Source organism: Lichenostomus cassidix, unplaced genomic scaffold (assembly GCF_008360975.1).
Source record: "Lichenostomus cassidix isolate B80296 unplaced genomic scaffold, HeHo_3.0 HiC_scaffold_43, whole genome shotgun sequence".
Taxonomy (NCBI): Eukaryota; Metazoa; Chordata; class Aves; order Passeriformes; family Meliphagidae; genus Lichenostomus; species Lichenostomus cassidix.
The window spans coordinates 1,336,511-1,349,693 of NW_028147635.1; the positions used below are offsets into that span (position 1 = coordinate 1,336,511).

A 13,183-nucleotide genomic window follows, 5' to 3' on the forward strand; every position below is an offset into this window, starting at 1 on the left:
CCGGCAACTTACAACTGGACTGTCTTCGAGGAACCCCACATACGAGACGACAGTGGGCAGCTGTTTAAACCAGATCTCGTGCTTGTGAAGGAGGGCACAGCCTACGTTGTGGATGTTACCATCAGATATGAGAAATCCGACACCTACTTGGAGAAGGCCGCAGAGGAAAAGGTGAATAAATATCATCACCTGAAGACTCAAATCCAAGAATTGACTAACGCTGATGAAATCCACTTTAAAGGGTTTCCCATTGGCGCGAGGGGGAAATGGCCTTCCGCGAACTCTGGTTTGCTAGAGGCCCTGGGTCTTCCCAAGACAAGGCGGGCCAAGACTTCCCGGGCCCTAGCAACCAGAGCACTAATGACGTCTGTCGATATCGTACATATGTTCGCGAGTAAATCAACTTCTACTGTAACTTCTATTCCCACGATTCCCTAGCCCTTTCACTTGGTTGTGGTTGTTATCTGGTGATGGTAATTAAAGGTTAACATTACTGGGAACTAGCAATGTCGCTAGTGGGGTTGGAGAGTGGGCTGGAAGGTGGGAATTTATCGTTCCATCCATATGTGGCGTTACACCGAATTTGGCTCCAAATTGCTTTTGATATCTTGCAGGTGGGCAGGCCACCTAACCGCAACCCGCAATTTGACACTAAATTCTGATCTGGACCGGGTGGACGGGCCACCCTTACTTAACCCGGAAAAGGAGCACGCTTGCATGTCTCAGTTACTAGCCTAAATCAAACCAACCAGAGAGACTGAAAGATATTAACAACTGGAGGCCAATTACCATCAGTTCAGTAATTCTCCGTCTGCTCTCACTAATCATGATGGCAAGATTGACAAAAGCTTGCCCAATACATCCGAGACAAAAAGTATTCACCTGGGCTGTGGGATGTTCGGAGAACCTAAAGCTCCTCCAACTCCTAATTAAAAATGCTAAGAAAGTTCATAAGGAAATCAGGGTAGTTTTTGTGGACATCGCTAAGGCCTTCGACACAGTGAGTCACAATCACATCATTAAGGGGTTACAACAAAGACAAGTTGACTCACATATCATCCATTTAATTCAAAATGTGTACGAGAACACCATCACTAGAATCACTACCAAGAAAGAAAAGTCTGATCCCATAAAGATCTTGAAGGTAGTAAAACAAGGTGATCCCATGTCACTATTGCTATTCAACTTGCCACTTGACCCTCTACTATGCAGACTGGAAAAGAAAGGAAAAGGATTCCATCAAGGTGATCACAGGATAACTGCTATGGCTGTCGCCGATGACTTAGTGCTTCTAAGCGACTCCTGGGAAGGAATGAAAAAGAACATTAAGATCCTTGAAAAATTTTGTGATCTTACAGGTCTAAAAACACAGGGCGAAAAATGTCATGGGTTTTTCATCAAACCGACATCTGACTCCTATACCATCAATGACTGCCCTGCATGGACAGTGGGAGGTACGCCACTGAATATGATCACCCCAGGGGACTCAGAGAAGTACTTGGGGCTGCAGATTGATTCCTGGGTAGGCATCACGAAACACGGAATATCGGATAAGATCACGAAATGGCTAGACTGAATTGAGCAATCACTGCTTAAGCCCTTCCAAAAGCTAGACATCCTTAAAGTCTACACTCTAAAAAGGCTAATTTATCTCACCAACCACACGGATACGCCACTTGGAATTCTGGAAGCTGTAGACCTTCATGTGAAGTCTGCAGTAAAAAGATGGCTCCACTTACCATCGTGCTCTTGTGATGCACTACTGTACTCCAGTACAAGAAATGGAGGCCTAGGAATTACCAAGCTGGCAGGGCTGGTCCCAAGTGTCCAGGCAAGAAGACTGCACCAGCTCGTCCAGTCATCTGACTAAGCCCTCAAAGACATCTTGAGGAGCGAAATGTTCTGATGTGGCGTTACACCCAATTTGAGACGAAATTATTATTGATTTACCATTCAGGTGGGCGGGCCACTTAAACATAACCCGCAAATCTGACACTAAATTCCGATCTGGACCGGGTGGACGGGCCACCCTTACTTAACCCGGAAAATGAACATGTACGCATGTCTCATTTAATAGCCAAATGCCTCGTCATCTAATCAGTGACACACGTGAATGGATGAACGAGATTCCCACTGTCCCTACCTACTATCCAGTGAAACCACAGCCAAGGGAACGGGCTTGGCGGAATCAGCGGGGAAAGAAGACCCTGTTGAGCTTGACTCTAGTCTGGCGCTGTGAAGAGACATGAGAGGTGTAGAATAAGTGGGAGGCCGGGCGCACGCTCGGCGCGGCGGGGCGACCCACCCAACAGCGTCCCGGCCGTCGGTGAAATACCACTACTCTGATCATTTTTTCACTTACCCGGTGAGGCTAACACAGTATTCCACACCCTTATTACAGCTAAAGAGGTTACGAAGAACTTTAACAAGATGGCAAGGTGTACCACTCCTGGACCAGATGGTATCTCGCTAGATGAACTTGAAAGATTGCATACTGGTTTCTCCCGACTCGTGGAGACATATAATCTCTGGCTGATGTCCACAGTCATCCCTGATTCAATAAAGGAATGTAGAACAGTTCTCCTTCCAAAATCAAAGCAACCAGAAAGATTGAAGGACGTTAATAATTGGAGACCAATTACTATCAGTTCGATCATCCTTCGTTTGTTTTCACGAATCCTGACCGCAAGGTTGATAAAAGCATGCCCAATACATCCAAGGCAGAGAGGATTCGTTCGGGCCGCGGGATGTTCAGAAAATCTAAAACTTCTCCAACTTTTGATTAAGAACGCTAAGAGAGATCGTAAAGAAATTGGAGTAGTTTTTGTGGACATTGCTAAGGCCTTCGACACTGTGAGTCACAATCATATCATCAAGGGGCTTCAACAAAGACGAGTTGACTCACACATCGTCCACTTAATTCAAAACATGTACGAAAATACCACCACGAGAATTACCACCAAGGAAGAGAAGTCTGCTCCCATCAAAATCTTGAAGGGAGTGAAGCAAGGTGACCCTATGTCTCTGCTTCTGTTTAACCTGGCGCTTGATCCTCTATTATGTAAATTGGAAGAAAAAGGAAGGGGATTCCATCAAGGTGACCATAAGATAACATCTATGGCCTTTGCTGATGATTTAGTACTTCTGAGTGACTCCTGGGAGGGTATGAAAAAGAACATTGAGATTCTTGAGAAATTTTGCGATCTTACTGGTTTGAGAACGCAGGGCGAAAAATGTCATGGGCTCTTCATCAAACCCACAGCGGACTCTTATACCATCAATGACTGCCCTGCATGGACTATTGGTGATACACCATTGAATATGATTACCCCAGGGGAATCTGAGAAATACTTAGGGCTGCTGGTTGACCCCTGGGTAGGCATCGCAAAGCAGAGTATACTGGATAAGATCAGGATGTGGTCAGATAGAATCGAGCAATCACTTCTCAAGCCCTTCCAAAAGTTAGACATTCTTAAAGTCTATACTTTACCGAGGTTAATCTAGCTCGCCGACCATATGGACACGCCGCTTGGGATTCTAGAAGCTGTGGACTTGCAAGTGAAGTCTGCAGTGAAGAGATGGCTCCATTTACCATCATGCACCTGTGATGCGCTGTTGTACTCTAGTTCACGGGACGGAGGCCTTGGAATTACCAAGGTGGCTGGGTTGATTCCGAGTGTACAAGCAAGAAGGCTGCACCGGCTGGTCTGGTTATCCAATCAGGTTCTCAAAGACATCCTGAAGAATGAAGAAGTGCAGCTCACATATAATAAACTTTGGATAAAAGCAGGAGGGAGTTCGGAATCGATACCATCTATATGGGATCAACCCCCCACAATGGTCGGACCTGATTGGGAGGGCTTAGAAGAGCTATCAGAATGGGAAAGACCAGCACACAAGCCGAAATTTCCGAACCCGTGCAAGTATAAAGAACTGGAATTTAAAAAGTGGACGGAACTCATGTCACAAGGTCGCGGTGTTATTACTTTTAAGAATGACACCATCAGCAACTTTTGGATAACTAATTATAGATACATACCGCACCGTAAACTTTTAACCGCTTTACAATTACGAGCCAATATCTACCCTACTCGCGAATTTTTAGTGAGAGGCAGGCAAGACCAAATTTATAAGAACTGTAGACATTGTAATGCATCTAATGAGATGTATTCCCATATTATTGGAAAATGTCCCAGCACGCAAGATGCAAGATTTAAGAGACACAATGACATCTGTAGTGTCCTTAGTAAAGAAGTGGCGGACTACAAGTGGACTGTCTTCGAGGAACCACATATACGAGATGATTGTGGGCAATTGTTTAAAGCGGATCTCGTATTTGTAAAGGAGAAGACAGCCTACGTTGTGGATGTCACCATTCGATATGAGAAATCCGACACTTATTCAGAAAAGGCCGCAGAAGAGAAGGTAATTAAATATCAACACCTGAGGACCCAAATTCAAGAGTTGACGAATGCTGACAAGATCCACTTCAGGGGATTTCCCATCGGAGCACGAGGAAAATGGCCTTTGACGAACTCTGGTTTGCTAGAAGCCCTGGGTCTTCCCAAGACAAGGCAGGCCAAGACTTCCCAGGCCCTAGCAACCAGAGCTTTAATGACATCGGTCGATATTGTGCATATGTTTGTGAGCAAATCCGGACAAATTGTAACTTCTATTCCCTCAATTCCCTAAGCCTGTTCACTTGGTTGTTGGTTTTTGTTTGGTGATGTTGGTTAATTAAAGGTAAACACCTATGGGAGCTAGCAATGTCGCTAGTGCGGTTGGGGGGCTCTTGCTTCTGGCGCCAAGTGGCCGGCGTATGCTGGCCGTGACCCACTCCGGGGACAGCGGCAGGTGGGGAGTTTGACTGGGGCAGTACACCTGTCAAAGCGTAACGCAGGTGTCCTAAGGTGAGCTCAGGGAGGATGGAAACCTCCAGCAGCTTACATACAACAAACTTTGGGTAAAAGCAGGAGGAAACCCCAAATCGATACCATCCGTCTGGGATCACCCACCCATAATGGTCGGACCTGTGTGGAAGGCCATGGAGGAGCTTTCAGAATGGGAAGAACCAACTCCCAGGCCAAAATTCCCAAACCCATGTAATTACAAAGAATTAGAATTCAAGAAATGGATGGAACTCGTATCGCAAGGTCGCAGTATCAGTACTTTCAAAGACGATGCCATCAGTAACTCCTGGATAACCAACTACAGATACATACCGCACCGTAAGCTCCTAACTGCTTTACAAATATAAGCCAATATGTACCCCACCTGCGAATTCCTGGTGAGAGGCAGACAAGACCAGGCCTCCAAGAACTGTAGACATTGTGATGCATCTAATGAGACGTGTTCCCACATCATCAGAAAATGTCCAATTACACAAGATGCCAGAATCAAGAGACACAACAACATCTGCAGTGTCCTCATAAAGGAAGCAACATACTACAAGTGGACTATCTTTGAGGAACCACACATACGAGATGATCGTGGCAAATTGTTCAAACCGGATCTCGTGTTTGTAAAGGAGAAGACAGCCTATGTCGTAGATGTTACAATCCATTATGAGAAACCTGACATTTACTTGGAGAAGGCCTCAGAAGAGAAGACAGTTAAATATCAACATTTGAGGACACAAGTCCAGGAACTAATGAATGCTGAGGAGATCCACTTCTGGGGATTCCCCACTGGAGAGCACGCAAAATGGCCCTCTGTAAACTCTGACCTGCTAAAGGCTCTGGATCTTCCCAAGACAAGGCGGGCCAAGACCTCCCAGGCCCTAGCAACCAGAGCCTTAATGACATCGGTTGATACTGTACATATGTTTGCGAGTAAGTCGTGTCAGGTTGTATCTTCTGTTCCCCAGTTCCTTAAGTTCATTCCGTTGGCTGTTTGGTTTCTATCTGGTCATGAAGGTTAATTAAAGGTTACCATTCAAGGGAGTTAGTATTGCCGCTAGTGGGGCTGGAGTGTGGGCAGGAAGGTGGGAATTGATCGTTCATCCTGATGTGTTGTCACAACCAATTTGAGACAAAACTATTACTGACTTACCATCCAGGTGGGCAGGCCACCTAAACTTAAACCGCAAATCCAACGCCAAATTCCAATCTGGACATGGGTAGATGGGCCACCCTTACTTAACCCGGAAAAGGAACATGTACACATGTTCGTTTAATACCCAAATGCCTTGTCATCTAATTAGTGACACGCATGAATGGATTAACGAGATTCCCACTGTCCCTACCTACTATCCAGCGAAACCACAGCCAAGGGAACTGGCTTGGTGGAATCAGTGGGGAAAGAAGACCCTGTTGAGCTTGACTCTAGTCTGGCGCTGTGAAGAGACATGAGAGGTGTAGAATAAGTGTGAGGACATAAGAGGTGTAGAATAAGTAACAATTTTAAGGTGCAACATTAATAAATCAGCTCTTCCCAATGAATTTCAGATGTCAGTCTGAGTCCTGATGTGTTGCAGTGAACTAGCTTTGAATTTATAATTTCTGTTCCAGAATTTTCCCCCAGCTAAAACATCCCATTGGTTAAAAGTCATGTACCGTCCCCTGCAATACTGTTACAGGTTTGTAAGCCTGCTCTTCACCCTAAGACCCCTCCTGATAGGTCCTCTGGGTCTGGACACGCCCCGTGCTCGCCGCCCTTTTAACACCGTGCAGAAGCGGAGTCGGGGCTTCTGGGTTTTTGGATTCTAGGGTATGTTATTCTTTACCTTGTCCTCCGCCCCTGTTCCTATAATAAACCCTCTAGAATCCCAAACGCAGGAGTCTACGCCTCTTTCGTATTTACCGCTTTCCTAAAGCGCTACAGTTCTCCTGGAAGCCGCACTCGCCTGATTGCTTCACCGCGGCTGCGCACCCGGACCGTGTTCAGCGCTGCCAGCCGCCTTTCCGTTGCTGCTTTTGGGGCAGCTGGCAGTCTTTCGGGGGTCAAAGCAGCAAATGGTGCGTTGGCCGGGAAGCGCCAAGATCTGCTGAACCCCCGGGAACCAGCGTGATCCGCCCCGCGCGGCTTCGCAGTGACGACGAACCATCGCCGCCGCGAAAAACTGCAGCGCCGGCTTCACCACACAGCAGCCGCTCCCGCGCCCGCTGCCTCGCCATCCGCAGAGCCGAGCCGCCGGCGGACCGCGCTCTTCAGAGGAACCGCGCCACCGGCGAAGAGCGCCGCCGCCCCTGCCCCGCTCTGCCCGCGGCGCGAACACCGGAGCAGCGCTGCGCGCAGCCGCCATCTTCGCGCGGAAAGCGCCGGGCGGGTCCACAGCACCGGAGAGAGCCCGCACTGCCCTGCCGTGAAGCAGCAGGACGTTCTGTGAGCTTGTGTGGCGTTCCCGGAGAACCCAGGAGAGACTCTTGAAAAGTCCCTGCTAGCCTTTAGGAATACCTGCCGTTAGCCGAACTGTTTTGCTGCTGGAACTGCGTGACGTCTGTGAAAGAGTGGGAAACAGCCGTCAACCCGCGGAAGACAGCCGCACGAAAGCTGTCGATTTGTGGTGAGCATATCCGCACCGGAGTGGGGAGGGGGTCTCTCCCGCCGGTTCCCTGAGTATACAGTGACTCGTGGGTGGCCCTTAGGGACCATTAAGGGGAGACAGGGCCCACGGTTCCACAGCCCCCTTTTTTTTTGTTTCTTCATTTTTCAGCGCGGCAGGGGTAAAACTTGGGGAGTTAGTCAGCATGGGTTGCGGGAATTCCAGGATGCCTGAACCCCCATCGGAGGTGTATATTAATCCCCCCGCTTCTGTTCCTCCCCCTTCCTCAAACCCCCGCATTCCCCCTCAGACCTTCCTTCTCCTCAATCCCTTCATCCCTCCAACCCTTTCAGGGGAGAACAAGAAACCGCATCCCGTCACCAGACGCCTGCCTGCCACCAGCTGCAGGGCGCTTCCTTGTTTTCTCCCTCGCCTTGTCTGAGCAGGACTGCGCAACCTGTCCAGTCGCCTATCCTGAACCCGTTCACCTCGCCCTCTCTCTCCTCCCCTTCTCCCTTTACTGAACTAAACCAACATGGCGCCGACTGCATTTCTACTCCAAATAGTTCGTGGCAGCCCCTCGGGGCAGCTTCTTCTCCCCATAATCCCTTTCGCTCTCCCGCCACGAACCCTTCCACCTCAGCACCGCCCCCAAACCCTTCCCCCTCGGTGTCGTCATTCCCCGCCCCGATTGCATCAGGGGGCGGGGTGGCAGCGAGGGAAAACTCCACCCTTGAGTTCCCCGGCCCGGGTTCCAACACTGCGTCACCAGCCGGGGCCGGAAGTGCAGCTGCGGGGGGGGGGCGGGAGTATATTTCCTGCGCCGGTTCGTCATAGCCTAGAGGGCACCAATTCTCCCCCACAGCATAATCACCCTAGCCAACCAAATGCTGTGAGCTGGCAGGAAATTCCCTTCAGCCTCATTAAAGACTTGTGCAAAGCAGCTAAAGAATATGGGAAAGATTCAGCAAATTTTCAGTCCTATTTACAAAGAATCTTAACCTCCGAGGCAAAGTGTCCCCATGATATTAAAGCAATTATAAGAAGTATATTAACAAATGCCCAATATAGGATGTGGGAAGAAGCCTGGAAGGAGAGAGCTCAGGCTCTAGTTAGCTTATATAAAGAAAACCCCGAGTGTCAAAATTTGACACTTGACTGTTTGTGTGGGGAAAAAGGCTGGGAAAAGCTGCTGGATCAAATTGCTGCTTTGCCCCCCTCTGTGTTATCTGACCTAGCCAAAGCTGCACAACAAGCCCTAAAGCTTGTCCCCACTAGCTCCACATCATATTTACCTTATACCTCGATCACACAACGCCCTAACGAAACGTTTATCGAATTTATTGATCGGCTTACTATCGCTATTGAAAGACAATTTGTGGGAGAGGAGACCCAAGAGCAAGTTTTATTAAAAACTGCTATGCTTAATGCAAATGACCGTTGCAAACAAATTATCAGTGCTCTCCCTCCCACTCCCCCGCTCACTGTTGGTAGGCTCATCGATGCCTGCATGCATGTTCCTATAGCCCTAAACTCCAATACCCCTTCCAAACCACCCCCGGGGACCTCTAAAGCTTTCCCTGTGAACCAGAGAAAGCCACCTAAACCTCCCCCCACCCCGATTGTCTGTTACCGGTGTAATCAACCTGGTCACATTGCCAGATTTTGCCCTGTGTTCCCACTATCTACTAACGACAGTTCTGTGAGTTATGTGCCTGCAGAGCAGATGCCATCGCATCCAGCATATACCAAGCAAGCCTACCAGCCAGGACCAGCGCAGCAGCCACCACCTCCTACCTGCGCGTTCCCAGCACCGCCACCTCCTGCTCAACCGGCTTGGATTCCACCTCACACCACAGGAACCCAGCCAAAAAACTGATTGCAGAGCGCGGAGGGACGTCACGTGTAGACACAAGTAACGTTGCTGCCACATTAAACGGGCTCACGGCAATGACATCGCTAAAAGACAATAGACTGGACCCTTGTAATTCGTTACAGGCCTGGTGGACTGAGCAGGTTAACTCACAGAGGCCTTATGCTACTTGCACATTATCAAACCAGGACATGTCTACATCAGTAAGGGGGCTAATCGATACTGGAGCAGATGTTACCATCATATCCAAAAGCGTATGGCCCTCACATTGGCCCTTGCAGAACACCACACAATCCATCAGTGGGGTGGGGGGGCATTCCTCTGCACAACAAAGTGCGGAGAGCATCGTCATAGTAAGTCCTGATGGCATTCCTGCCCAAGTCCAGCCGCTGGTAATGGATGCCTCATTCAACCTTTGGGGCCGAGACACCTTGTCTCAATGGGGGACTCAAATTCATATCCCATCTCTTAAGTCGGATTTTTAGCTGTGGCCACTGGTGAGCGCGCTATTCCACGTTTGAATTGGCTCAGTGAAACACCCGTGTGGATAGACCAGTGGCCTATTTCAAATGATAAATTGAGCGCTCTCGAGTCCCTTGTAGAAGACCAGCTAGCCAAGGGCCGTATTGTACCAACTAATAGCCCTTGGAACTCCCCCGTTTTTGTCATCCGAAAACCTAATAAAAATGAATGGAGGCTTCTTCATGACCTCAGAAAAATTAATGAAGTTATTGAGGACATGGGTCCCCTGCAGCCTGGAATGCCATCAGCGACTATGCTCCCCCGGGAGTGGAAGCTAGCAGTAATAGATATCAAAGATTGCTTCTTCCACATCCCTATCCATCCTGAAGACGCCCCTAGATTTGCTTTTTCAGTGCCATCTCTAAACCGTGAAGCCCCTATGCGCAGATACCATTGGACAGTTCTGCCGCAAGGCATGAAAAACAGCCCCACCAAATGTCATGGTATGTAGCCAAAGTTCTCACCCCAGTCCGCCAGCAATCCCCAGGAGTGATGCTGTACCATCCTCATTTGTGCGCCCGATAATGAACGTCTAAATGTTACTCTAGCACTAACTTTTCGAGTTCTCCAAGAAGCAGGATTTCAGATACATCCAGACAAAATACAGCGCTCCTGCCCTGCTAAATACCTTGGTCTAGTAATCAGAGAACGAACCATCGTGCCCCAGCAGCTTTCCATCCAAGACAATCCAAGGACCTTGCGAGAATTGCACCAACTCTGCGGGTCCATCAACTGGGTTCGCCCACTGCTGGGGATCTCATCAGAAGATCTAGCCCCCCTGTTCAACCTACTGCGCGGCAGCGATGACCTGGACTCTCCACGCTCCCTGACACCGGAGGCCCGAGAATGCATCGCACGTATACAAGATTCCATGACCCAAAGACAGGCACACAGAGTCGACCCACGACTCCCATACCGGCTCATCATCTTGGGAGAAAAACAATACATACATGGACTGATCTATCAGTGGGACAGTGAGCTGAAAGATCCACTACTGATCATTGAGTGGGTCTTTCTGCCTCACCAAGTTTCAAAAACTCTAACAACACTACAAGAGTTTGTATCTAAAGTGATTATAAAAGCCAGGTCCCGGTTCCGTGCCCTGGCAGGCCAGGACTTTGCATGCATCCAAGCTCCATTCACAAAAGATTATTTAGAACACCTAATGCAATCTAGTGAAAATCTACAATTTGCTCTAGAGGGATACTCTGGAAAAATTCATATTAGCCACGGAAAACACAAATTGTTCAACACCAATTTTAAATTAATTCAAAAAACAAAATTGGCAAACACCCCTATTAAGGGAGCCCTAACAGTTTTTACGGATGGCTCCGGAGCTTCTCACAAATCTGTAATAACATGGAAAGATCCTAAAACACAGCAGTGGAATGCTGATGTTGAGCAAGTCCCCGGGTCTCCGCAACTCGCAGAACTAGCGGCAGTTGTTAGGGCCTTCCAAAAGTTCCCAGAGCCCCTAAATTTAATCACAGATTCTGCCTATGTTGCTGGAATTGTATCTAGAGCAGAAAATTCTGTACTTAAAGAAGTATCCAATTTAAAATTATTCAAATTACTTTCAGAACTCATAGAAGTTCTATCCCACCGAGAGCAACTATACTTTGTGATGCATGTAAGGTCTCATACCGACCTGCCAGGCCCAATTGCCGAGGGCAACAAAAGGGCAGATGCTTTAGCAGCCACAGTCATAAAGCCATCCGTCCCAGACATATTCGAACAAGCTAAGCTGAGCCATCAGCTTTACCATCAAAACACCTCAGCCCTTGTAAGAATGTTTCGGCTAACCAGAGAAGAAGCTAAAGCCATTGTTAGCACCTGCCCTTCATGTTGTAAATACCAAGTTCCCTCCTGCAACCAAGGAGTTAACCCCAGAGGGTTACACAGCTGCCAACTTTGGCAGACAGATGTAACCCATATTCCAGAATTTGGCAGACAAAAATATGTACATGTCTCTATTGACACGTTTTCAGGAGCCATGTATGCCTCAGCACACTCAGGGGAGAGGGCTACGGATGTCATCAAACACTTCCTTCTAGCCTTCTCGACCCTAGGTGTGCCAGCAGAAATTAAAACAGACAATGGCCCTGCTTATATCTCAAAACAATTAAGGGAATTTTTTACAAAATGGGGAATTGGGCACTCCACTGGAATCCCTCATTCACCCACGGGACAATCAATTGTGGAACGAGCCCACCAAACCATCAAAAGAGTCCTCTCTCAGCAGCAAGGAGGAGCAGAGATCAATTCACCTGTTGCACGTCTCTGCATGGCTCTATTCACCATCAATTTCTTAAATAACTCCTTTGCTGAACCTGCTCCCCCTGTGTTCCGGCATTTTGCCAATGATGCCAGGGCAAAATTAAAGGAGCAGCCACCAGTGCTGATCAGAGACCCTGAATCCCGACAAGTCAGAGGCCCTTTCCCGTTAGTAACCTGGGGTAGAGGGTATGCCTGTGTATCCACTCCTGCAGGCCCCCGGTGGATACCCAGCAAATGGGTGAAACCACACACTCCAGACCTTCCAGGAAAACAGGTGCATTTTGCCAAAAGCGACTGTCTTCCAGATTGGAAGACCCTCTCCACTGTAGCATGGAAAAGGAGAAAAAAGAAAAATTCAGATCAAAAACCAGATAATAACCCAGATTCCTGGATAGAAATTCTACAAGCTGACTTATTTCCCACAGAAATTCCCCTCAGTCCGAGTGTGTCCTGCATCTCCCTGAAATTTTTGTTTGATGAAGCCTAACATGTAAACTTCTCTTTCCCTCCCTATACAGAGATCCCTTTTCCCCCCCTGTGTTCCTTATAGAGAGTTCCCATTTTCTCGTTTGTTGTAAACAGAAAAAGAGGAATTGTTGCAATGAACTAGCTTTGAATTTATAATTTCTGTTCCAGAATTTTCCCCCAGCTAAAACATCCCATTGGTTAAAAGTCATGTACCGTCCCCTGCAATACTGTTACTGGTTTGTAAGCCTGCCCTGCACCCTAAGACCCTTCCTGATAGGTCCTCTGGGTCTGGACACGCCCCGTGCTCGCCGCCCTTTTAACACTGTGCAGAACCGGGCTCGGGGCTTCTGGGTTTCCGGATTCTAGGCTACCCTATCCTTTACCTTGTCCTCCACCCCCGTTCCTATAATAAACCCTCTAGAATCCCAAACGCAGGAGTCTACGCCTCTTTCGTATTTACCGCTTTCCTAAAGCGCTACTGTTCTCCTGGAAGCCGCACTTGCCTGATTGCTTCATCGCGGCTGCGCGCCCGGGCCGTGTTCAGCGCTGCCAGCCGCCTT

At 48.3% G+C, this 13,183-nt stretch overlaps 1 long non-coding RNA gene across 1 annotated transcript in view; it reads left to right on the forward strand.

Annotated features, from left to right (window-relative positions):
- The window catches only part of LOC146421086 (uncharacterized), a 453,431-nt gene that overhangs the window by 387,214 nt on the left and 53,034 nt on the right, over window positions 1–13,183 (forward strand). The window lies entirely within an intron of this gene.